Source organism: Drosophila pseudoobscura, chromosome X (assembly GCF_009870125.1).
Source record: "Drosophila pseudoobscura strain MV-25-SWS-2005 chromosome X, UCI_Dpse_MV25, whole genome shotgun sequence".
Taxonomy (NCBI): Eukaryota; Metazoa; Arthropoda; class Insecta; order Diptera; family Drosophilidae; genus Drosophila; species Drosophila pseudoobscura.
The window spans coordinates 45,917,185-45,941,390 of NC_046683.1; the positions used below are offsets into that span (position 1 = coordinate 45,917,185).

At 45.8% G+C, this 24,206-nt stretch overlaps 1 long non-coding RNA gene across 1 annotated transcript; it reads left to right on the forward strand.

Moving 5' to 3' along the window:
- The first annotated feature begins 4,748 nt into the window (after positions 1-4,748).
- Positions 4,749-22,380, forward strand: LOC26532011 (uncharacterized). Its single transcript, XR_001453121.2, has 6 exons — positions 4,749-5,166; positions 5,221-5,378; positions 10,150-10,667; positions 10,733-10,814; positions 22,217-22,265; positions 22,331-22,380. It is a non-coding gene; the product is annotated as an uncharacterized lncRNA (long non-coding RNA).
- The last annotated feature ends 1,826 nt before the right edge of the window (positions 22,381-24,206 follow it).

Sequence of the window (24,206 nt, forward strand, 5' to 3'; positions counted from 1 at the left end):
CCGACTCAACCCCAAGCCCAAACCCAAACCCATCCCCAACCCCAACCCCAGCCCCGGATCATTATGAGACGATGGTGCACCATGGACTTTTGTCGGCTGCTGCTGCTGACTCTCTGGCTATTTTATCCGCAGAGTGGAAAATGACAACATTAATTTTGGGCTTTGTCCTGTGCGAATCGCTGGCTGGGCCACATTTTAAATTAACCCGAAACATGTTTAGGGGTTTTCCGCACAATTGCCCCATCGCTGCACTGTGGCAAGGGGGATTCCACACTTTACGAATGCTGCACCACGGACAGCAGCATCGGATGCGATGCTTTGGGGGTGGATGCGGATGTAATTGAAAAGTCAGGAACAATAAAACGTTTCTAATACATACGACAGTAGACAGTGCTCAAGGGCAGGCCTGCATCAGTTTTTAATTGATTGGGGAACCTACGTAGATCTTTTTTCATTATTTTTTGGCAGTAAAATGCAATTAATTGGGATAAATGTAGTCGTCCTGTTTGCCTGGTGTGCAATCTCTACTGTTCGATTGAACTACCTTCAGAGCCTATGACATCTGACCAAAAACTATGTAAAGTGCTAGGACAGGACTTGGGATACAAAAATGTCAAGTATTCGAACTGAAAGTATAACTATTCTTATTCTTAGAGCTAGGATTAGAAGTTAGAATCTCAGATGGAAGAGTAGTATTTGATGCAAAAGAATTAAGATAGTACGAGCAATAACGGTCTATGGCCTGTTCAGTTCAGTTCAGTTCAGTTATTTTTATTTAGTTTGTTCCTGCAAAACAGAGGGACTTGTCGCGTTTCCATTTGACAAGACCACATTTGTGTTGTGGGCGTGTGTAACGAATCCGGGACGGGACTGAAACATGAACAGGTCTATTGGGGCTTGAGGACGCACACGTAGAACATTATTCGGCTACAAAATGGCCAAAACAACAAACCGCTATAATTTACCATATTTTATGGCTGCGCTGTGGCAATAAAATCGCCAACAAGCTCTATAACTCATTCTAGAGCGCTGGCTGGCGCTGCAGGGCGGCCGCGGTAGTTGCCTCCGCCGCTGGTTACACCCGGGTGTACGAACGTGGACCTTGCAACTTCCGCGGTTGTGCAACCCACACACACACATACACTAGCGCATGGACACAAGAGCCCGTGTATGTGGTTGGCTTTTAAACGGCTGAATGCTCCTGATGATGGAGTTGGAGCTGGGGAGCTGGAGAGCTGGAGCCGAGCTTTGGGGCCCGCAGCTCTAATTTGTACCTCCAATACCTCTATCGTAAGTATTTTCGAAATTTATCTATGCAGAAATGTGCATTGATGGCCAACATGTTTATTGCTTGGCTGTCGTCGTTTTGCAGTTGCATTGTCGGTTGTCGGTTGTCGATTGTCGGTGGCTGTTGGGGCGCCGCCAGGCTGAAAATCAACTGAGGAAATCCCGAAAAGTGGAGTACAAAACTGCACAATTTGCAGGCGGCAAACGGCATGCGGCAGGCAGTCCAGTCCCACGGCAGTCGGACGCCATAGGAGAGTACATTTAATTAATATATTTAAATTGAGTTGTTCCATCGCAAGGACACTATCCCCCCCCCCTATCACCACCGCCCCGCCCACCCACTGTTGGCTATAAATAGTTGGCTCCGGGACTGATACGTGTAAAAATAAAATTGAAATTGTTTTGTGGCTTCTGCCCAAAAGGACGCGTGTCGCCATTTTTGCATTTACCAAATGCTGCTGCAAAAAATAGTAAAATAAAAAATCGCCGCTGATCGAACCCGAGTGTCCAGGGCCTCCTGGTTACATGGTTAGCTTTAGGCTCCACAACAGCAGCAGCTGCTGCAGACCGCAAAACAGTCTAGACAAAAAGTGTACGTATCCTGGAAGGAAGAGCGGACTGGCGCTGGGGCTGAGTGGGGCGGTCGGGGGTCGGGGGTGGGGGGCGGGGCTGCCTCCGCCTCGTGCGTGCCGCGTCTGTAAACTCTGGCTGGCTGCATCAGCGATATTCGAGCAATGAAGGATCCCATTGGGGCTTGATGTACGAATAATTTAAATATTTAATTAACACATTCCGACGGCCAGGAGCAGGCTGGGGATCGCCGTAGCCAGGGGCTTCGCGCGTGTGTGTACAATTAATGCAGGAATAGGCGCAATTAAGTTTGTCGCAGTCCGCACGGACAGGGACAGTGACAGGGGCAGCGGCAGGGGCAGCGGCAGCGGCAGGGATTGTGGCAAGCGCGCTTATCTCGTGATTCCGATCGAGCTTCAACCTCAGCGAAGGCGGTCGGTGGCTGCTGGGCCTCTGGCCTGACAACGCACTTGCTTCCAGGGCTCGCTCTCGCTCTCGGGCTGGTCGGCAACCCAAAGATTTATCTGCATCCGGTGTCCAGTTACCGTACCCGTACCCGTACCCATACCCATACCCATACCCATACCCTTTCCCGGGCCACTGCCACGGCCACTTCCACGGCCATTCAGTTTGAATGATGCGCATCTTAGGCATTTTGGAAGTAAATTTGTGTGCAAATGGGCTTTTTATTTGGCTCATGTTTCTTCCAGCGATGGCTGTCTCTTGGCCAGACAGTGCCTGCCCGGCCCGTGTACCTGGCTTTGGCCAACATCTCGCTCTCATATTCTGCCACAAACAGTCGCACAGTCGAGAGTTCGCCATCATGGGATCATGGACTGGAGATCATGGGCAAGCTACAAAGCTCCACGCAAAACTATCGTTGACCGGACAGTGAATTGGCTACATTTGCGATATTGCGACTGAGTATCTCATAATCAATTATTTAAATACATTGAATGTTCAGTTTGTGTGCGCTTAGGGGAAATGCTATGAAAACTTATAGCGATAATTTTGCAATATGGTTGTCGGCCAGCCAAGATATTTGGGCTAGAAAACTATCAGTGAAGAGCTGCCTATCGAAATAAACATTCATTTAATTTGCGTGAGCATTTTGACAACAATTTGAAACTATCCAATCTTCGTGAAACCCTGCTCAAAAGCTGATCCAAACAGATCTAAGAGTAGCTTAGAAAGATTCGTTTTCCCTGATTAATAAAGGTGGATCTTTACTATATATTCCGGGCATAAAACACCTGTTGTATTGCCACAATGTACCAACATTTTTGCGGCAAGTTTGTAGAATAATTTGAGCTCCAAGATCGGGTCATTACATCCCATAACTGACATAGAAACTATCTTCTAAAACTATCTAAACTATCTAAATGAGTTGCAAGTCCAACAGTCCATATTTCATTTTTTTAGAAGAGAACTCACCTTTGAAAAATTGAATTCCGATCATATGCGAACTTTTCATATGGATGGACTTACATTGTAACAATTACCTTCGTCCTACTCGGAAATTAAGAGCTCTGTGGCTCTCTGCTTTTATTGATAAGTAGGACTAGCAAGGATTAGTGTTCTTTCATGCGAACCGAGCAGACTAAAACCTTTTAGTCTATTACTATTATTAGTGGGTAACGAATAAAAAAAGGAAAAATAGAATGGACATGCAGAAAGGACAACGGTTGAAAGTTGAGACCAGAAAAGTCATTTGCTGGCTCGTTCGACAAGATGTTTGTTCGTTCGGTGAAATAAAGTACACACTGTCTGGCCGGACAGGCAAGGACAGGAGAGGAGAGGACAGAACAGGACAGGACAGGACAGGAGGAGTAGCAGGAGCCGAAGGAGCAGCAGGAGCAGCGGGTGCCATTGAGCACTCAGGGACATTTGGGATAACATGCGAACACGGCATATTTGCTGAGGATACAAAACGCCAAACGCTGTCGTCTTCCGACCGACCACTCAGCCAGCCACTAGGTAATGAATGGATGCGCATGCATGACATGGATGCAATTTTCGACAGAGAGTAGCGCAGGATAGGCCGGCGAGGACGGCGAGTACGGCGAGGCAGGCCCCTTTTGAGCCTCTGCCTGATTATCTCATGTTCTGTGCACTCCCCCTCCGCCCAGCGTCTAACATGCATACCCCCCCACCGTAGTTTTGTGTGTGCACGGGATGCTGCTGCTGCTGCTGCAGGCTTGTTTTCGGATCGGTTGGGGCCACGTTGCAACGTTGGCATTATTTAAGCACTCGATATCGATGTACAGCTTCTTTAATCAGTCGAGCTGTCAACTTTATGCACAATTTTTATGGCAAATTTGGCAAGAAGGTGGCATAGGTGGCATAAGGGGTCCTGTGCCTGAGCCTGGGCCTGGGCCTGGTCCTGGTCCCCGTCCTGTATCGAAGTTTTAAAAACATTTTACAAAGGATCACAGGATGTAGAGTGCACATAGATGGCAATGTTCCACATTTAGTTGAAAGGAAGAATATATATACATATATACTACACACATCGGGGGTATTTATTTCGGGATCCATGAACATGTACTAATTAAAACCTTGCCAAGTCTATGAGCAAAAGTTTTAACCCAAAAACACCAAGACAGTGGAAGCATGGGCCATAGCTATGGCTATGGCTATGGCTATGGGTATGCCACCATCCATTCCGTTGCACCAAGGGGCGGAGCGTTTCCCCTCTGCGCCTGTTCCAGGCCACCTTCTGGCTGGAAAGAGTAGTGCGAACCGTGACTGCCTCTGTGCGTCCGTCCCTTTCGCACACGGCAGGAGAAACCTGTTTCCACTGCCCATGCGCCCCGTGGGCCATGCAACCCCCGCTCAGTTTTGCAACCGACTGCGGCAGCCAGAACTAAGTGCGGCACAGCGAGCGAGCGCGAACATGCAACACGACTAGTATGCTCTCGAGCTCGGTAATGCGCACATCATGGACGAGAGTGGGCGCGCAAGGCACAGGCACAGGCATAGGCACAGGCACGGGCACAGGCACAGGCGAGCGACCCTCGCCACGACCCAGTCGGCGGGCGGGCGCACGGAACAGGTTGCCTTGCGGCAGGGTGGGATGGATGTGGTGTCGTCGTCATCGTCTTCATCGCCTTCATCGTCTTCGATTGTGGACTGACAACAGAGGAAGTGATAGATATCGTAGCATGTGAATCCCAAAGTGCGTGCCCCTGATTGGGCCAAGGCCCAAGGCCCTCAGGTCTCTGCCATTAGCTACTCGACATGTTTACTTACCAGAGACAGACTGCTTCAAGCATTCACCTTTGGCCAAGCCGCTGCCAAAGTGCCAAAGTACTACGCAACAAATTTTTTGAGTGTTCAAGTTTACTGTCACGTGCTTTTCAGCGTCTCTGTATAACGGCGGCGCTGTATAACGCTTCGACCTCCCTCGTGTATGTGGAAGCATTACAAGTGACCCGTCAGCGTGGACTTTGCTACCCGGCACCTCAGCCCCGGCCCCCGCCCCCTTCACTTCTGGCCCGAAGAAGACAGTTCATTTTCAGGTAAATAATACATTTAGTAGTGTTTCAATTGCGGGTACTATTTATAGTTTCTCTTTCAAATAATGTTATAGTGGATATAGTATTTATATTATACCCAGAGTAAAAAACACCTGAAATATTAATATTTACTCATAGATTTAAAAATGCCTACCAACAGATTTTATCCGAGTGTGGAAATTGTAAAAACAATTGTTTTCATTTACATTTTGATTACACAAATATTTGATTTAAATATGTTTAATTTTACAATTAAATATATTTCATATTTAAATTAAATATTCACATATTAAGTTTAAATATATTTGCTACAAATTAAATATATATTATATTTATTTTAAAGTTTTTAATATTTAGATTACATTTGTGTCATATTAAAAAGACTTTTTATTAGGGAATTCCGTTTAATTTTAATTTGTTTGTACTTAAAACCCCGAATACATAATTGAATAATGGGTGTGTTTCTTTTGAGCTGTGCCATTTTTCTCTGAGTGTACTGATAGGCATTTTCTTTAATTTAATTGAAATTCAAGATGTCAAAGGGTTCATTAGCATAATCAATATTTCACAAGATTTAATACAATGCAATACAATTGTCCTAACAAATGGTCCCCACGAATTTGTATCTGCAGAGACCACCTGTGCTTAATAGTCAGAACTTAACGAGTAAACACAGGCATTCTTACGCTATTGAATTGATTTGGAGTACATAAAAAGTGAGGCAGTTCCATTCAATGGGTTTTGAACAGACCTTCTCCAGCTCCCAAGAGGTTTCTCTCGCTCCTGTTATGATGGAAGACCACGCTATATGTTCGTCGCGTGTCTGGGACCATAAACAGAAATTGTTTCGCAAAACGCCTCCGTCGCTTTTGCAAAATAAAGCTAAAGAAAGAAAGAAGCAAAAAAAAAACAACAAAAAATTATCATGAGCTAAATAATCATATTCATAAATGTACTTTTACCATTTTCCCCCCCGCCGCCGATCCGCTGCCGCCACGTCTCGACCGCGTCTTAGCCACCCTTAGCCTAGGCAGTTATTCATCAGCGCATCATACTCGACTCGTAGTTGTACTCATACTCATACTCATACTCGTAGTTGTACTCGTACTATATATAAGCGTTCGTTCGTGGCGTCGATGATACAACCGATAAGGGACCAATTTTTGCAATTGAGGCGCTGGAATTTTTAATTAGTTCGGGAAAGCCGCAGCCGGCGAGGAAGCGGCAATTCACTCACCGCTCACCGTCTTGTTATGGTCAGAAAAAAAAGAGAGGCAGAAAGGCAGAAGAAGCCGAGAACGAAAAAATATCTTTCGAAGCGCACACGTAACCTAAAAATTAGCATACTGTTGCCGCAGTAGAAGGCAGGCTTCCCTGAGTAGTGGTGCAGTAGTGTAGGCCCTGAAGTTGGCCATAAAATGTATTAAGTTAAAGTATGTGTTAAGTGCACACCACACACCACATGTCAGATGTCGATATCTTGCACTTGTGCTCAAAACCTGCCAATATTTGCCATTTCTTGGGCTTTTTTCCGACAGATATTCTGATATCTAAATAAGGTATGATTTGTGTTTGCTTTTCTATGGCAAATAGTCATGGCATAAGGCGTGGTGTTGGGGTGCTACTCAACGGCTGGGTAGTCCTGTCTGCGGTTAAGAAAAATTGGCGGCAGCAGCCGACGAAGTATGGAATAATTAAAAACAATTCAATTCGCAATTTGCACCATAATAAAAATAAATTACTTATTCATTTATGCTGAATATAACCGCTAAACTGCAACTGCAACTGCAACACCGCAGATCTCTGCGACGGCGAGTTGGGCCACATGCAACCGACCGACCGGCCGACCGACCGACCGACCGGATTGCACCCAAGTGCAGTGGAGCAAGAAGTTGGACCTACATGAAGGGTCATTGCCTGCTTTTGGGTGTGGGAACTGCTAGACTACGAGCGTATACCATATCGTCGATTGATGGAAGCCGATGAAAATAGATTTCTTTACAATTTTTGTTCTCTTTTTAACCTTTCTAATGATATGTATAATTTCAAGGAGCCAGTGTGATTTTGGGTCAGTTTCTGCGTATCTCAAAAAATGTACATACATCTTTTGCAAGAAATTAGAGCGCAATTGAATATTCCTACTCGAATCGGAGGCGCCGCCTGCCGCCTACCGCCTACCGCCGCAGTCTGTTAACATGCAACACTCGGTTTCGTGTTCAACTGAAATAGAATTTTCCATTCGTTGGCATCCATCCTCTTACACATCGTACGATTAGGCGCTGTGAAGTTTTCCAACCACAATACTTTCAGCGAAATGCATTTTTATGAACACCAGCACGCACTTGCACATTTCTCTTAAAAACCCTGATTAAGAGTGTAAATTATTGCGAAAGCTTGCAAATTTCTACATAAGCATATTTATCAAAAACTCTCAAACCTTTCTCACAATTAAATCAGTAAAAAAGACCGGCCTCAAATTGATTCTCATAATGGGGAAATTATATTATTTAAATCTGAAAGAGCCAATGGAAATGGCTGAGAATGAATTTATGTTGGCCCTTGCCCAAGGATGCATACGTACATACTCGTATATGTTATATATGGCTAGTGCTGCGATGAGACTCCTACAAAAGCATACAATTTTAATTAAAACCGACCAGCGGTGTCACTGACAAACAACAAACAGCCAGCAACAAAAGTAACAAAAGCAACAAAAAACGCAAAGGAACGATCAGCTGAGAAACAGGTTTGCTCTTTTCCTCTTTTTAAGGAACCAACCTCATTCACGGGAGCGGCCCCTACACTGTTGTTGTTTTAAGTGTTCGTGACAGCGATTAAGCTGCTCATTCGGTTGGCACGCTTTTTGTGGCAGCACAGCCCCTGCTGTTATTATAAAATACCAGACTCCAATTGCAGGAAGTGCATTTTTTCTAGCCAAATTCCTATGTAATGTCTTTATTATCATCCTTAACTTTAATATCCACACAATTTGTACACAATATGAGGCATCACAACGTTGAAACGTTAGATATTCCATATGGCTTGTGCTTTGGTTTGCACTCTTCAAGTGTCCTAGCTGTCCTTAATGCAGGACATGCTGTAGTCGGCTATTGGCCAACATTAAATTCAATTGCCTCTCGTTTCCCGCTGGTCAGGTGGAGAGAGGGAAGGACCGCAAAGTTCGTCTGGCGTAGGCGGATGAAGAATATTGAATTTACAAAAAAATGTGACTGCTTTCATTGCTGTTGGTTTATCGGAGGTGGCATTCCCTTTCCCTGTCCCTTCACCTTCCCCCTTTTTGTACATTGTGTACTGTCCATGAAGTGCAACCTTTTATTTAAATGTTAACAATAAAAATGAATTTGCATTTATCGATTTTCCTTTCGGCTGTCGAGAGGAGGAAAACAAAATTAAAAGAGGTCATATCCAATATTCTCGTGGCGAGAGCCACTCCTCGTCGCGAATCAGTAATCCCACTGAAAACTGGCTAGACTCTGCTTCGAACTGAAGAGAACCCGATGGATTGATCTCTGCTTTTGGTGGTCTGTGGTCTAGGTGTTGTAAATAATAATAGATATAGGAAAATCTCGATCTATATATATGTACTTAGAGTATACTCCAAGAGAATGGCATTACAGTATTACCCCCAGCAACATGAACAGGGGGTTCATACAAAAACCACACAGAAATATTCGATTTTTAAATCCAAACATAGTAAAATTGAATAGAATTTACTTTGAGCTAAGCGCAGATGTATTAAACTATTCATTCTAAACGCTTCAAAATAAATATAATATATTAATGTAAGTAAAAGTACTTTCCTTTTAAAATTTCCACTCTCGCTGCAAATCAATTGATATGTATAAAGAGGTACATTTTCTTTAAAATCTACAAAAGTGTAACTATTCGATTCTCAGGGGTTTTTTTTCTGGGTGTTGTGTTTCCGCTTCATTTCCATATATGCATCTTTAAAGGAGAACATTTGGCAATTTAGTAACCAATTAATGCTAATATCGAGTGAGAATACACATATGTATATGGATAGTATGTGGGCACGAGTACTGTCGGTGTCTATTCGCATTTAATGAGCCTGTTGTACACACTATTATAGTTGGCATTTAAATTCAAGATACCTGAACACTGAATACAAGAGGGCAAAGCACATGCCCCAACACAGACACAACAAAGAGCAAGAGCTACCCGTTTATGTATGTATGTATGGACACTTGTACGAGTATGTGTGTATGGTACATAGATTCTACAGTAACGTAACCGTTTGTTAAGCCTTTGTCTAGCAGCCATTTTAAGGGCTATAAAAAACTCGAAAAGTTGTAGGAACAATGTAGACAGCGTGTTTTCATTTTATGCGAATTAAGCTGCCACTTGAACAACTTACTTTGCCTCCACCAGCGACTCTGGACTGGACCGCCGGGACCGAAACTGACGACGACACTGACACGGCGCCAGTCCAAGGATCACACCCACTCAAACACACACCCGCACACACACACGGGGCATATCAGGATGTGTAGAGAGTACAGACTAGAGATGGGCCAGAATGTCCAGATTTTGAATGACTGTTAGGGCATACAGTTAACTGAATAATCCCAATAATATTAACCCTTATATTTAGCATTATCTTTATAAGAAAACAGTATTATTTCTATCAAGTACTGAAGGAATTTACAGACGTGAAAGCTTATCTATAAGAATGTCACTAATAATAACCATGTGATCCTTGGATAACTTTACAAAAATCGTGGTATACTTTTAGGATGCTTTAAGGACACGGACTGCTTGCATTTCGTACAGGGCATCAAAGAGGACGTCGTCGACAGCCCGCAAGGGATACAGTTGTTAACGTATACAAGGGGGAGGCGTCGACTATGGCGAGGACGAAAACACAAACATGGCAACCGAGCACCGAGCACCGAGCACCGAGCACCGGGAAGGGTCCGCCTCTGCCTGCTCTCGGCTGCAGTTGAAGGAATGGAATGGAAACGAAACGAAAGGAAAGGAGCACTTTATGTGCATATAATATCTGAATGTTCGCCGCACCATCCTCAGCCACACACACACACGTACGATCCACCCAGCCAGACAGACACATGTATACGTAGGACACAGTGTCATCCAAGTTGCGGGGAATTGTTAATATTGTCTGTGCGCCTGTAAGCAGCATTTACATGCTGGCCGACACCACGTACCACGTCCTGGCTGATAGAAGAGCTCATGTGTGGCTGGTGCCCTCTCTGACGGAACGGAAGGGCTCTGCTAGCCGCTCGGCTTTAAGTAGGCGCACTCTGGTAGCAGACACTGTTTTAAAAAATACCTACATACTTGCATATATTTCGCAGATGCTGTACGAGTATCAACTTATGAAGCTGGCCGCCGCTTTCATTAGATCCAGAGGATGAACCTAGTTCAGAACTTGTCTGGGTGAGTGCATACATTCCTTCCACACACATACTCGTACCTAAGAACATGTATATAATACATATGTATACCATAAAGTGCTCCCTTTAGTAAGTTCGCCTCTGCTTTGCAAATACGAGTAATTAACAAACAATGCTGCACTACTGAAAGAGTTTCTCTGGTTGGAAACGAACGATTCTTAAATTTAAGATGGGATTTTTGCCATTTTCGGAATGTTAAGTCCCCCGTTTAAACTTCAAAGTGTTATCCCAAAAGGTGCACATGGAACATGAATATCTTTTAGGGGCTTAGCTGTTTAGGGGTTCTGGGGTTCAGGGGTTCAATGTTGCCGCTGCTGTGACAACAATACACTCCAATAATCGATCGGATTCGGTCCTGAAACATCTTAGGTACTCACTGGCATCAAAAATAATGATGCGAAAGTAAATGAGATGTGCCATTGAATTCAAATGGCGTGGGATGCATGTGAAATGATACGCACATACCCCTACGGACGGATACGGATACGGATAGGTACGAGTATATGTACTATGTGGCGGGCTTTTCGCACATGTGTGTGCCGTGCTGGCTCTGTACATATTTCAGAGAAGTAAGTAACACACATGGCATGGTAGCATGGCATGTAGCAGCGCACTCATTTACCGCCTACTCTCGCTACTGCCGGGAGTCATTCGTCAGTCAATCCGTCGTCGTTCGTCGTCCCGTCCTCTCCAGCGACCCGGACCCGGACCCGGGCCAGGACCAGGACCCGGACCGTGTTCCATCCGGGCGACGCAACCAGCGCGCACATTCGTCAGAATTTGCATTTCAATTCGAATGTCAGGATGACGGAGCGTCGAATTTGGGTGGCAGTGGCATCGGAATGAAAATAAATCACGCTGCTTTACCGCATAGGCAACTGGGGGATGGGATGGGGGACGGGCACGGGGCCGCAACGCACCACAAGGGGCGAAACAGAGCCACCATTAAGCCAAAACAGAGCCTGGGGCGGGGCACGATTGAGAGGTGGCCCCCTCATCCTCTGCGAACTCATTTATTCGCATTTTTTTGCAAGAAAGAATGTGGAAACTTTTTCGCCATCATTTTGAGTGATGTCAATTAGATTGATTTGATCAGCGAAAATATGTGATTTATCAGACAGCAACAGTGGCTGGGCGGGACCAGGCACCAGGCACCAGGCTCCAAGCTCCAGGACATTCATCGTTCCATCCCCAATCCCCTATACCCACATCCCACAACCCACATCCCTCCCTGAAGCTCAATTCGGATGCGTATTCGTATACGTATGAATATCTAATGTGGCGTACACGTACGTAATCAGCTCCGTTCGTTCATCTATGAACGTATGTATGTATGTACTTCAGCAATCAGTCATCTAACTATTTCCAAAGTCTTAGTCAATTTGCCGACTCTAGGAATAGAACAAAGCATCAGTCTTTAAAGACAGACAAAGTGCGTTTAAGCAAGAAAATGCTGGAAAAATCTTCTATGCGATTTGAGGACAAAATGTGTTTAAAAAAATTCATTCTAAATGGCTAAATATCTTTGGGTAATCGAAATGTGATGGGATTTCAATGATTAAACACCAGAAAATCTCACAATTAGTTAAACAAGCGCCACTATTTGCACAGAAAACAAACCGCAGACCCCTTAAGGACGAGCAATAACTTATGCCAGGATTCGGGCAGGAGTACGAGTACGAGTATAACTATCGTATTAAGGGATATTTGATTAACCGCTCTCTGCTGGCGTTGTTTGTGGGAATATAATGAATCCGCCCCCCCTCTCGTAGATGCCACCCACACGTTACTAGCAACGCCTACGATATTAATAAAGCAAAGCATTGGGTGGAAGCACTTGCGGGTGCCATAGAAAGCAAATAAAATAAATCAAATCGGGAAATGGAAATGGAAGGAAAAAGAAAATCGCAGAGTCTGAATCAAGGCAAGTGTGTAATAGGGGGCTGGCAGCTACGAAAACAAAGGGGAGCCGTGTTTGGCACCCAAAATTTATGCGCGCGCTCTTTGCCCAGGCCGCTCCCACGCAATGTCACCCCCCACCTTCCCCCCGCCCTTTGGCCTAGTCGGGAGGGTGGGGGTAGGTAGTAGATCTGTGGATGGGGAAAGGGGCGCTGGTCCTGGTCTTGGTCCTGGTCCTGCGGTTGCGGGTTGGTCCTTTTCGGGGGTGGATACATGTGTCAATAACTCATTTTCAAATGGAAATAACATCAAATAAAATTCGCGCTACTGTGTCGCCGTCTTCCTTGACTTTTCCCTGGCCCCGGCTGCCTGCCACTGCCACTGCCACTTCCATGTGTGTCAATCCATTCTTTTTGTTTCGTTTCGTTTCGTTTATTTTTTTTATTTTTGTATCGTTGTCGTTGGTCGTGGTTGGGCAATGGCCCTGTGACTGATGAAATATCGTGACAAGCAGTATAAAAGCTATTAAAGTCGAGTGTAGATGGCGCTACTTGAATTTGTCAAAATGTCTTTTTACGCGCTTGAGGCGCAGCAGGCACAGACAGCCAGCCAGCCCAGCCAGCCCAGCCTAACGAAAATACAATACACGCCTAGACCCAGAGTGAGAGAGAGAGAGTCGTTTCTACAGGTTCGTGTGACCCCAACCCCCACGTTAGACCCAACCCCAACCCCGCATAAGTCATGGGAACGGGTGAAGCTTTGATTGATGCCGATGTGTCACGCAGGCGCGCATGTGGCTAATGGGCGGTTGCCGTTGCCGTTGCTGTTGCTGCCACTCTGGCACTCCAATGTTCGATGTTTCAGCATAGGGATATACTCGTATGTGGGTGGGGTGGGAGACTGGGGCTCCTTGCAAATCATTTGAATGATGTTGCCAATTGGGCCCTGCTTGAACTTTTGGCTTAGGGAGCTATCTTATCGAGTCCTAGAACATTGCTTGAGAGTTAGATTCAAAGAGTGAACTGGCTCAAGTCAACCCACCCCCTCCCCCCTGCCATGTATGTGTTTTATGCGGGCAGAACGAGTTCGCCGGGGACGAGGACAGGGGAACGGATCGCCCGTGAAGTACGAGTAATGTCCCGCTGTTGCTCAAGAGGCGTCCGTCCACAAATAAACGCGCCCTGACCGATGCACGCCCCAAATGCATCAAAGTAACGAGCTCAAGCTGCGCGCCACAGCCTCGCCTGGAGACTGGAGATGTCCTCTATACGAGACTGGCGCCCACAGTTGTGATATATGAAATTAACTTAATAAAGCAATGAAATATCGCCCGCGAATGAAACGCGATTCCAAGGCGATCCAAGGCGATTCCAACGCGAATTGCGACTCGATCAGCAGGCGCTTTGTGCCTTGCTGCGACTGCATAAATTGTGGCACTTTAGGGACCCAGCTAACGCCGAGATGTGGCACCCTGCAACACCTCAGGTGTCTGCTGCTTTTTGCCTTTGTATCAGCCACAGTATCCGGTGAATAATTGCCCTTTACCGTGGGCTTTCAAATTGGACCTGATTGGAGTACAAAAAGAAGCTGCATGAATATTTCAAAGGGCAGGGCGTATGGCATTGTTTTATATCAAACTTGGGGGATTACATAATGCTAGATCCATGCTCATGGGAATTAGTATTCTTTTTTCGGATATATTTCGGATTATAGATCCCTACGGATGTGATGCGAATCTGTGGCCTCAGTCCTGTTGATAATTCTGCCCGGATCCACATCGAAGAGAGGCTTCTCCTTCGAAAGCAGAGAGGCACAGAGGCACCTGGAGAATTAGCTGGATTAAATGAGCCATTCAGGGCCCAAGGCAGAAGGAAGATAATTTCCCCCAGCGTTTTCCCAAACTGATTCCCAACTAATAGATGAATCGAAACAGAAACAGCGGATCGGAAACAACTATTTTTTGGGATCTTCGGTTCGGTTTCATTAAAAAGTTTCTTTGGCAAAAGAAATTTTGAGCCAGTCTAACGTCGAATTCCCTTGAAACTTCAGCTGTCGAATTGCATTCGAATGGAATTAAAAGTGGTGATGGTGGGAGGTGGAGTGGTCATCCCGGAGTGGGTGGCCAAAGGCCTCTATGGCATTGTGTGGCCCATTGTTCATGCGGCTTCCATTGTCTGGAGTAAATTAAGCAAACTTTGCATGGGTGCCCCCTGCCTCATATCCCATGCCCCATACCCCATGCCCCATGCATAGTTTTGCACCCAAGCAAGTCAATTCATTCAGAGTATGGCATACCACCTTATCTGCATGTTCCACACTCCCTGTCTCCTGTCTCCTGCCTCCTTCCATCTGGCAGGCAGGCTCTGAACAGAACACACTCCAACTTCACTCATGGACCTCTCCCAACGCTCTCTCTGCCGGTCTTAACTTTTCACTCTAAGCCTGCCACCGAGCATCACGCAATAAATTACGTTAAAGACGCCAGACCCAGACCCAATCCCAAACCCATACCAAGGCCCGAAATTTGCATTCCACACCATACCACACCACACCACACCACCCCTTCGAGCGGAGAGCAGAGCGGCACACGCATCATCATAATTAATAAGAGACAATTTGACAATGGCCCTTTAGCGTTAACAGCGATATCATTTTCAACTGTACAAACTGGGCGGCGATGTGAGCATCCACATCCACAGGACACACACACACACACAGGACACACAGAGCACACCCCCTTTGCCATTTTGCGCCAAATTAAATTCAACCTCAATTGAGGGGTTAATTTCTATCACCACGCAAACAAAACAAAAACGAAACGCCCAGCTCGCCTCCGCCGCCGCCGCCAGACACTACGTACGTGGGGTGGCTGCGAATGGGGCGAGCGAGTGCGGATCCGGATCCGGATGCGACCATCAAGAGGGGTGAAATATATATAGAAGGAGAGGGGGTGAATGGAAGTGGGAGTGGGAGCGTGGGTGTCGCACCATTATCTGCATCGAGTTCCACATAGAAAATCATTACGCCATTCGCACCATGAGACGTATTCAATTTGAGTGTCGTTGAGCTCTTTATTACGTTAGTGTGAAAGTCGCGTGCACCAAAAACCCCAATAGCCGCCCGGCGGCGTCCTCCGAGGGCATCCCCCGTGCTCTGCTCTGGCATGGCCTGGGCCTGGCCCTGGCTCTGGCCCTGGACCCGGGTAAGCTTCTCCCCCTCCCCGCATCAACAGCGCATTCATTCACGGTGCGTAAGTCACAGCAAAGCAGCAGCAGCAGCAACGGCAACGGCAACAACAGTAACAGAGGAGTTCGGAGGGGGGCAGGGCAGAGCCCTTAGTGGAGGAAGTGGATGTGGATGTGGAAGTGGAAGTAAATTGAAAGCATGCTGCGAAGCGGTCTCAACCCTAACCCTTCAATTGGCAGTGGCAGTGGCAGCGGCAGCCACGAAATCCATTAGCAGGCAGCGTGCGGCGAACGGCAAAGGCAACTGGCTACAGGCTACAGGCTAGAGGAACGGTGACCATGAGGCTTTTATGCACGAAGCGTCCTGCTCCGTTTTCGGTTAACCATGGGCATGCCCCGGCCCTGCAGGCCCTGCCCGGCCCGGCACTCCGCCGCAACCGACTCTTCTGACTACTCAATCTCGACGAGACTCATAAACATATGCGCCTCACGTCGTTTGGCGCAAATTTAATGTGGCGATGGTAGACGACGACACCCCACCCGGGGCACGCCCCGTCCGACAGACGGTTAGCTAGCTGTTCTTTGATGAGGTTACTGACTTTGGCGAATTAACTCCCACTCGCCGGGTCGTCCCCCCATACCTCCGCAACGCCCACACCCACCGCACTCTCCGGCCAGGCAGGCAGGCGGGCAGGACGGCCGGGTCGCTGGCGAACCGGAAACCACTGCATTTTGTTGGCCCAAAACCGGGGTGGCACGCTTCAACGCCTCAGAAAATCTCTTGGGACATTTTAGAAATACAATGCAGCATTTAGATAAACAGAAACTTTAGAGCTCTTTCGACTTTCGACCCTTAATAAGTGTGTACGCACACCAATGCCCACACTTCTGGCAAGTCTCGGAGAAGGGGAAATCAATCCTTCTACTTCGAGATTTTCCGAGTTTCGGTAGGCATTCACTGCACGCCATTATGTCCTCTGATAATATACATTTCCCGTCATTATTATTGTTTATTAATCCTTAGAAAAACAACTTTTTTCGGGAAGTTCTAATTAAGACTTACAAACTAATTAATTTAATCTTTATAATACTCGATTTTTTAAATTTTAAATTAATTTATTTATTTATATATTTTGTATGATTAATGATTATTTGTAATTTCTTGTTTGAAGGTAAAAATAATCCTCTATTAATAGTTTTATGAACATTTTAGTTCGGTAAGACGTAACATTTTAGAAGTCATTACTTAGTCAGCGTATTCCACTAAACCAGCTTATTATATGTACATATGTACATGCCCACACCAAATGATAACTAAATTGATTGGGGAAACATATGAAAAGATTGATACACTTTGGCTCAAATCAAACAATAGAACGGAATGAAAATAATCCGACACATCGAGGCCCAATCCAATTGGGAAGGTTGCTGCATCGAGGCTGGCCTGTGTCTGGGCCTGGGACTGGGCCTGGGACTGGGCCTGGGCCTGGGACTGGGCTGCCATAAATTTTATTTATTTATGTATGTTCCGTTTTGTTTTCTGCTTTCGCTTATACGAATATCAGACCAAAATCGACCATGAATATCAATGGGGGAATTCAGTGTGTGCCGCCATCGGCACGCGCCCGCTTCATCCGATACTGGGGCTTAGTGCTTGTGCCTCGTCCGTGGCAAGTGGCAAGTGGCAAGTGGGTATTGATATTGTTTTTATCAGCGTCTACGGACCTTCGATTTCTCGGCCAGACGGGGGACGAGGACAAGGACAAGGACAAGGACCGGGACAGTATAGGACAGGACCTGGCCGCGGGCCTTAAGCACTTGTGCTCCTGATGCGTATTTAATTTTATTTTATTTGGGATTTTACTTTGCTTTACTGCGGGAATCTAAGGGAAGTAAATCACGGCACTTTCAGCAGAGAGTCCCCAGAAGAGTAGAGTCCCCGTGCACAAGGCGCCGTCGGTGTTCAAGCCGGTAGCAAAGTGGCACTTTTGGGGTTGTTGGTTGTTGGTTGTTGGTGAGGCTGCTGCGACTATGACTATCCATTTACTACAATATATACGGATTGCCCCTGGCCGATACTGATGGACTGTAGGACTAGGACTCGAGGCGAGGCCAAAAACATACGAGGGGCGTCCGTGTGCGCATATGTGTGCATTTTCCGGCTTACACTTGTCCCATGGAAGATAGCGACAAGGGAAAAGCGATTGCTCTTCCTGTGTTGAGTGTTGATTGTTTGGCATATACTTGGCTGTATTGGCTGTACTATATATAGGCACGGAGATTGATAGGAGGAGAGCAGCAGCAGAAGCAGAATCAGCGGCAGGGGGAGCATCATCTTTCGTATTAAATTCATGAAAGTTAAGTGCTTTGTAATTGATCTTATAAAATATTTATGACAGACAGCTACAGATATACAGGCAGTCCTCGCCAGGTTACCTGCCCTTCTGTGAGAGTGTTCTGAGTACTGATTCCGGGACGAATAACTCGCACTCGTCCGTGTACCTTTTCCACTGATGGCCAAAGTTAGGTTTTCCTCTAATTGACATTAATTATTTAAAAGGACGTCATGCGAATCTTTCGACCAAAGTGTTTCTGTTCTGGCTCTGGCTCTGGCTCTGCCCCTGCGGTAAAGTGTTGGGCCGCTTTTCCCAGTAGCTCCAGTGGCTACCAGTCGCAATTTAAAGTAATCCCTGTAACGAGAATGCCAGACTATTTCAGAGATTCTCCATAGTGTTGTCTGCCACTTGGCCCCTGTTGGCAGTGCTTTCGACGGCCCCAGCCAGACGGTACTCAGGACGTTGACTTGACGTACTTGACCAGACGTACTGGACCTTCCCCTTCCTCTTCCTTCCCAGCAAAAACACACTCGCCATCGCCATCGCCATCGCTAGAGCCAAAGCCAAAGTCAAAGCCAAAACTGATAATGATGCTGTTGGCGACTTTGTGTTTACTTATGCCGGTGGCCTTGTGCAGGGCCAGCCTGCCCCGGCTTTGATGTTTCAATGGAATGATGAATTATATTTGACAACTATGGGCTTTGGGCCGCACTGGGGAAGCCGGCCTGCGCAGCCGTATGCCTCCTGTACAAAGACACGCACCCATGCACGTTCCCATACTCATACTCATACTCATATGTTACGATGTGGAGAGCAGGGCAGAGCAGTACTTGGATATGTTTATTTTACTGTCAAAACATTAAAGTAAACTCTCGGCGAGGCAAGCACCCACAACAGGGTTGATTCTTATCGAGGGGCGGTGTCGACAGCCAGCAGCACCGTGTGCTCCGTCAAGTTTCCACTTGGAGTGCGCGAGGGTGGAAATATTGAAATATATCTGCAGCACGGCGTCACGTGGTGGTCGGTCGTCTACTACCGACTTATGCCACCTTCAACGCGACTCCGGCGCAGCACAGCAGCCCCAGCCCGCCCCGGCACCAGACAAGTGAACATTTGCATATGTTGACGGCATATTCTAACAGATCCTGCCTGGATTTCCTGCTTAACGGGGACCAGCACCACCCCACACCGCTCTGCGCCGCCCTGCACCCTGGTCTGTACCACACACGAGCCTGCACCTCGGGTCACATGCCTTTTTGACAACTCATAACAATCACTCATCATAAACAAAGTCCGGCCGGACAGGGAGATACAGCTGATGATGGCTCTCGCTAGGAGTAGGTTGGTTGCTTTTATACAGTGCCTGTATCGTATGTTACCTATGCATTACAGAAGGCCATTTCCTTAGTTTGCTCAGTTTGCACAAAAAATGAATAGACATTTCACACACTCAAGACTGGCAGGTGAATATCTCACTTGGGCTTACATAGTTTCTGATTTAATGTCTGGCCCAATTAGTTAATTATCGAGCTCCAGCTGGGATAATTATCGCCTTATCCTTTGATTCCTACTGGTTCCATCTCCATTTCCATCTGCGGGCAGGCAGGGCATCATCAGCAGGAGCAGCAGCAGCAGCAGCAGCAGGGTCTCGGGTCCGTCTAGAAGCAAACGTCTTGCGGTCAATTAAAACAATCCACAAAATAATTGCCAAGAAATTTATTCGCTTCATTAACTTGTTAAAGGACGTCGACATGAAAGTTAAGCACAAAGTCGGCCGCATCAATTCAGCCAGAAAATTAAGTGAAATAATTAAATCTCAATCGGGATCTATTAGATTTGTGTTGATGCTGATGCTGATGTTGATGTTGCCTTTGGCTTTGGCTTTGGCTTCGGTCCATGGCCCTTGTCAGGGCCCAGTGACCGAGCCAGCAGAGGGATGAACACAGATAAATTTGGCAGGACGGCAGCTAATCTCCCACCGACGGCCCAGCAAGGGGTTAACGAGCGCCGGCATCCGAGATGGGGTTGAAAATGTGGTATTCGAAAATGCAACAATCGCAAGGCGTTGCTTGTCCATGGTTATTCTGGTGGGGTGTGGGCCTAGACACTGACACAACCATTTATCACCCACGCAGCATCTTTCATAATCAGACCGACCGGCAGTAGGCAAAATGCAAATGACTCAGCCCCGTGTCGGTCGGAGCTGCATAAAGGACCAGCCGCGGCGCGGCTTTTAATTTACAGCGTCCTCCGAGCCGGTTGGACCCCGGCACAGGCACAGGCACCCGGCACAGGCAACCGGCACCGGCACATGCACTCACATCGAATGGGTCCACCAATGGATGGGCCCAGGCCCAGGGCCAACCGAGACATGGGCAAGAGAGCCGCCAAGCCGCCATCGCGCGGTTGCTTCCACCGCTGCGCTGCCTTCTCCACAATGAATGCCAGACAAAAGGTCGACACGTTCCCATTCCGAGCGGCTTAATTAATTTATGCACTCATGGTCGGTCGCAATGCATCGGGTCGGCCTGTCGGTCGGTCGGTCGGTCCGGGAGGAACATCGACTCTGGGACTGGGACTGCGCAGGAGGGATGTGATGGGATGGGATGGGATGGAATGGGTCGAGACTGCCAGTTTAGTCCGACTTAAGCTATAGGTGGACATCATTTCTTGGCTCTTCTTGAAAACCCGCCTAATTTTAAAATTAATGAGCGGCATCTTGATGGCCGATGGAAGCGATAAGCCCCATGATTTTGACTGTCACATACACATACACATACACACACTCACACACAGATAGAGAGAGACAGCCTTCTTCCTCCCTTACCCTCGATCACAGCTTAAGTAAATCACGTGTTTATTGGCACTTCACTTACGACACCGTCGTCCCCAAAGTACGAGAATAAGGAAAAACGAAAACTAAAATGGCATCACTCTATAGCGGCCCTCTATAGTGCCTGCCTTTCGGCCTGGCCTGGCCTGGCCTGGCCTGGTCGGGCTGATCGAGTGAGAGGGAACCAACTGAGCAACGTCATTAATTAGCTGGACCTGAAGTGTGGGGACCGTATGGTCCGTATGGAAGCGACGTGTTTATTTGGTTTGTGTGCCCGTTCAACATCTCCAATGCATTGGGGCTTCATTTAGGAGTTCTTTTGTTTTGAAATGTATGCCGCACCGCACCACACAGGCATGTCCGAAAAAGTCGTGCCGCTACTCTACACACTCGATACATTTTGACCAGGTTCGATCCGAGCACAGCTCTGTCACAATAAGTGAACAATCCCATCAGAAATAGCAGACTAATTTTCATTAAAGATAGACTTTCCCTCGGAAGCTTTATGTTATATAAACATACATATTTCCAAAGTTCTATAAGGATTGTACTAAATGACCTACCAGTCCTTTAGCCGATCATTTTCATGGCAGAAATGCTCTTTAGAAAACCAGTACCAGTGCCACCTTTATTCCGTTCCACCACTGTATCCATCTGGCTTTGTCATTTATTTTGTTTGACCGGAAACTCTTTATCTTACGGTTAATCTTCTTGATATTTCAGATGTGGAAAAGCCAAAAGGCCGATGCGTTCTTAATTCCGACATTAAGACAAAAACAAAAACAAAAAATAACTTTGCTTTGGTATGAAATTGATTCATTCATTTTCAATCCATTGAGTCAGATTCTTATCCGATGGATGAGTCGGGGCCAGCCAGCCTCAGCACTTTCAATAGTGTGCATCCCCAACAGGTAGTCAAAGCAGACAGACTGTCTCCACTCGGCAGACGATATGTCTTCTCTCGGCATACTCTTGTAGAAAATTGTATATTTTTAACAAGAATCTTGTGACGACGCTGAAAAGTGAAACTTTGATAATTTTTCAGCATCAGCTGAAGCGAGCTTATAAAACCTTTTTTTCACTTTAAATGTAATTTGGATAAGTTATTTATGAAATTTGTTTTCTATTTCAGATTGAAAACTGACACGCCATCAATAAAATAATGTTCTCGGATCGATATGGTTTGTGTATTATTTTGAAATTACATTGTTCTGGCCAGATCACTAATAATTTCTTTAATTTTCAGAGCATCTGGAACAGAAGACGGATGGATGGATGGATGGATGGATCGAAAATTAACTATATGGGAAAAATAATATTTTAAGAAACATTATTGAATATTTATAATAACTCTAGTATCAATGGTGTATACGAGTATGCATTAGACATGAAAAGAGTAAACACCATATTTTCTTGTAGGTTTATGCTTCATGAGTCAACAGTATTCATAAAAACACAGCTACACTCATACATCTTTAAAGCTTTCGATCATTACGAATCCTTTCTTCAGTCAGATCCGGATCACCCCGAACCGAGTGCGAGCACTACGGATACTCATGCAACATACTCAATGTGAAGTGAACTTTTCGGATCTGCCACAGTAAAAATGACGATACCTGCTTCGGGCAGTCCGTTTTGGTCGTGCGATTCGATATAATGAGAAATTTGAGTCGCTGATTTGAACTGACCGAACGTAGCGAGTACCGAGTCAATCCCACCGACTCGACTCGGTTGCGTTTTCATGCGGGGCTCTCTGTACATGTGAAGGCTCTGCACTATTGAGCAGGAGACCTCAACATTTTGAGGAACAGGGTTCTTTGGTTCTACCACATCAACTGGCCGGTCCAAAGATCCAAAGATATATGTATGTATGCCAGGTCAAAGTGCAACAAGGCCTTACAATAATAATAATAATAATAATAATACAAATGTACATATGTAGTGTAGTATGTAGTGTACTCTTAAGTGGAATCTCGAAGATTCTGGTGCATTTTAAAGATTGTAACTTATTAAAGTTTTTAATATTTCTGTTGTTGTGGGGGGCTGGGCTATTATTTGCGCTGAGAATTCTCAGACAGACCAGCTAACAGCCTATCCATGCACCATTCGCTGTTGACCAAAAAACGTTTTTGTCAGAGATGTATAGGTATCACCAGATATCTGTTTTTCAATCTCCCGATACTGTCATTTTCATTCCACGAGCTTCCTTGAGTATCGCAATTTCTTCTACCTTTAATTATACGTCAATAACAAAAAAAAAGAAAACGGAACACTTATAGTAATGCATGTCACAGTATCAAGGTATCTTACTATCTACCGTCCACTGTAATCAAAACTAGAATCAGCAGAAGACCTAACTCGTTCGATTAAGTTCATCTTGTTGAGAAGTTTATCTGATAAGTAATTATGCAGTAGTACTTGTGATTATCAAATCAATGAAGAGATTCAAATGGAGAAGTAATATTTGGACGTTGATATGCAATAACTGCACCACCAAGTGGGCCATGAGACACCAAGCCAAGGCCTGTTACGCGCGGATCACAGGCAGAGACGCAGCCCTGCGCCTGCCCAGCCGACCGGGGCCCTGCCGCAGGATCGCTTACATGCAGGAAAGATAGATGTTAGGCTAATATTCGAGTAATATTAGAACTAAACTGACTAAAGGAGATAAGCATGCATTTAAAATGGAAAACTAATACTGGTATGCTAGTATCAGTAATTTAAGAAGAAGAAGGGAATTAATAGTATATTTAATATACCAAGCGAAAGGGACAACGTTGTATACATAGTTTCTAGTGGATATTATAGTAATCGTGAAGTTTATGCGGACCAATAAGACGATTAATTAAGAATGCAGGTTTATTGAGAGCAATCCATTCTGATAAGATGGCAATCCCTCACTTGCATCCCAGTTAAGGCCGCGCAGGTCAAATAGTTTTTTTTTTTTGTTTTGACCGCTCTTACATGTATTGGATAAGTTTTATAGTTACTAAGAATTATTCTAAACTAATGCGGAATTCGCCACAATCAATGACATAACAAATTTCCTATAATAACAATGCGAGTATGATGTCGGTCACATTTGGCCAAGATATAGTCTAATAGCATACTTTATAACAATC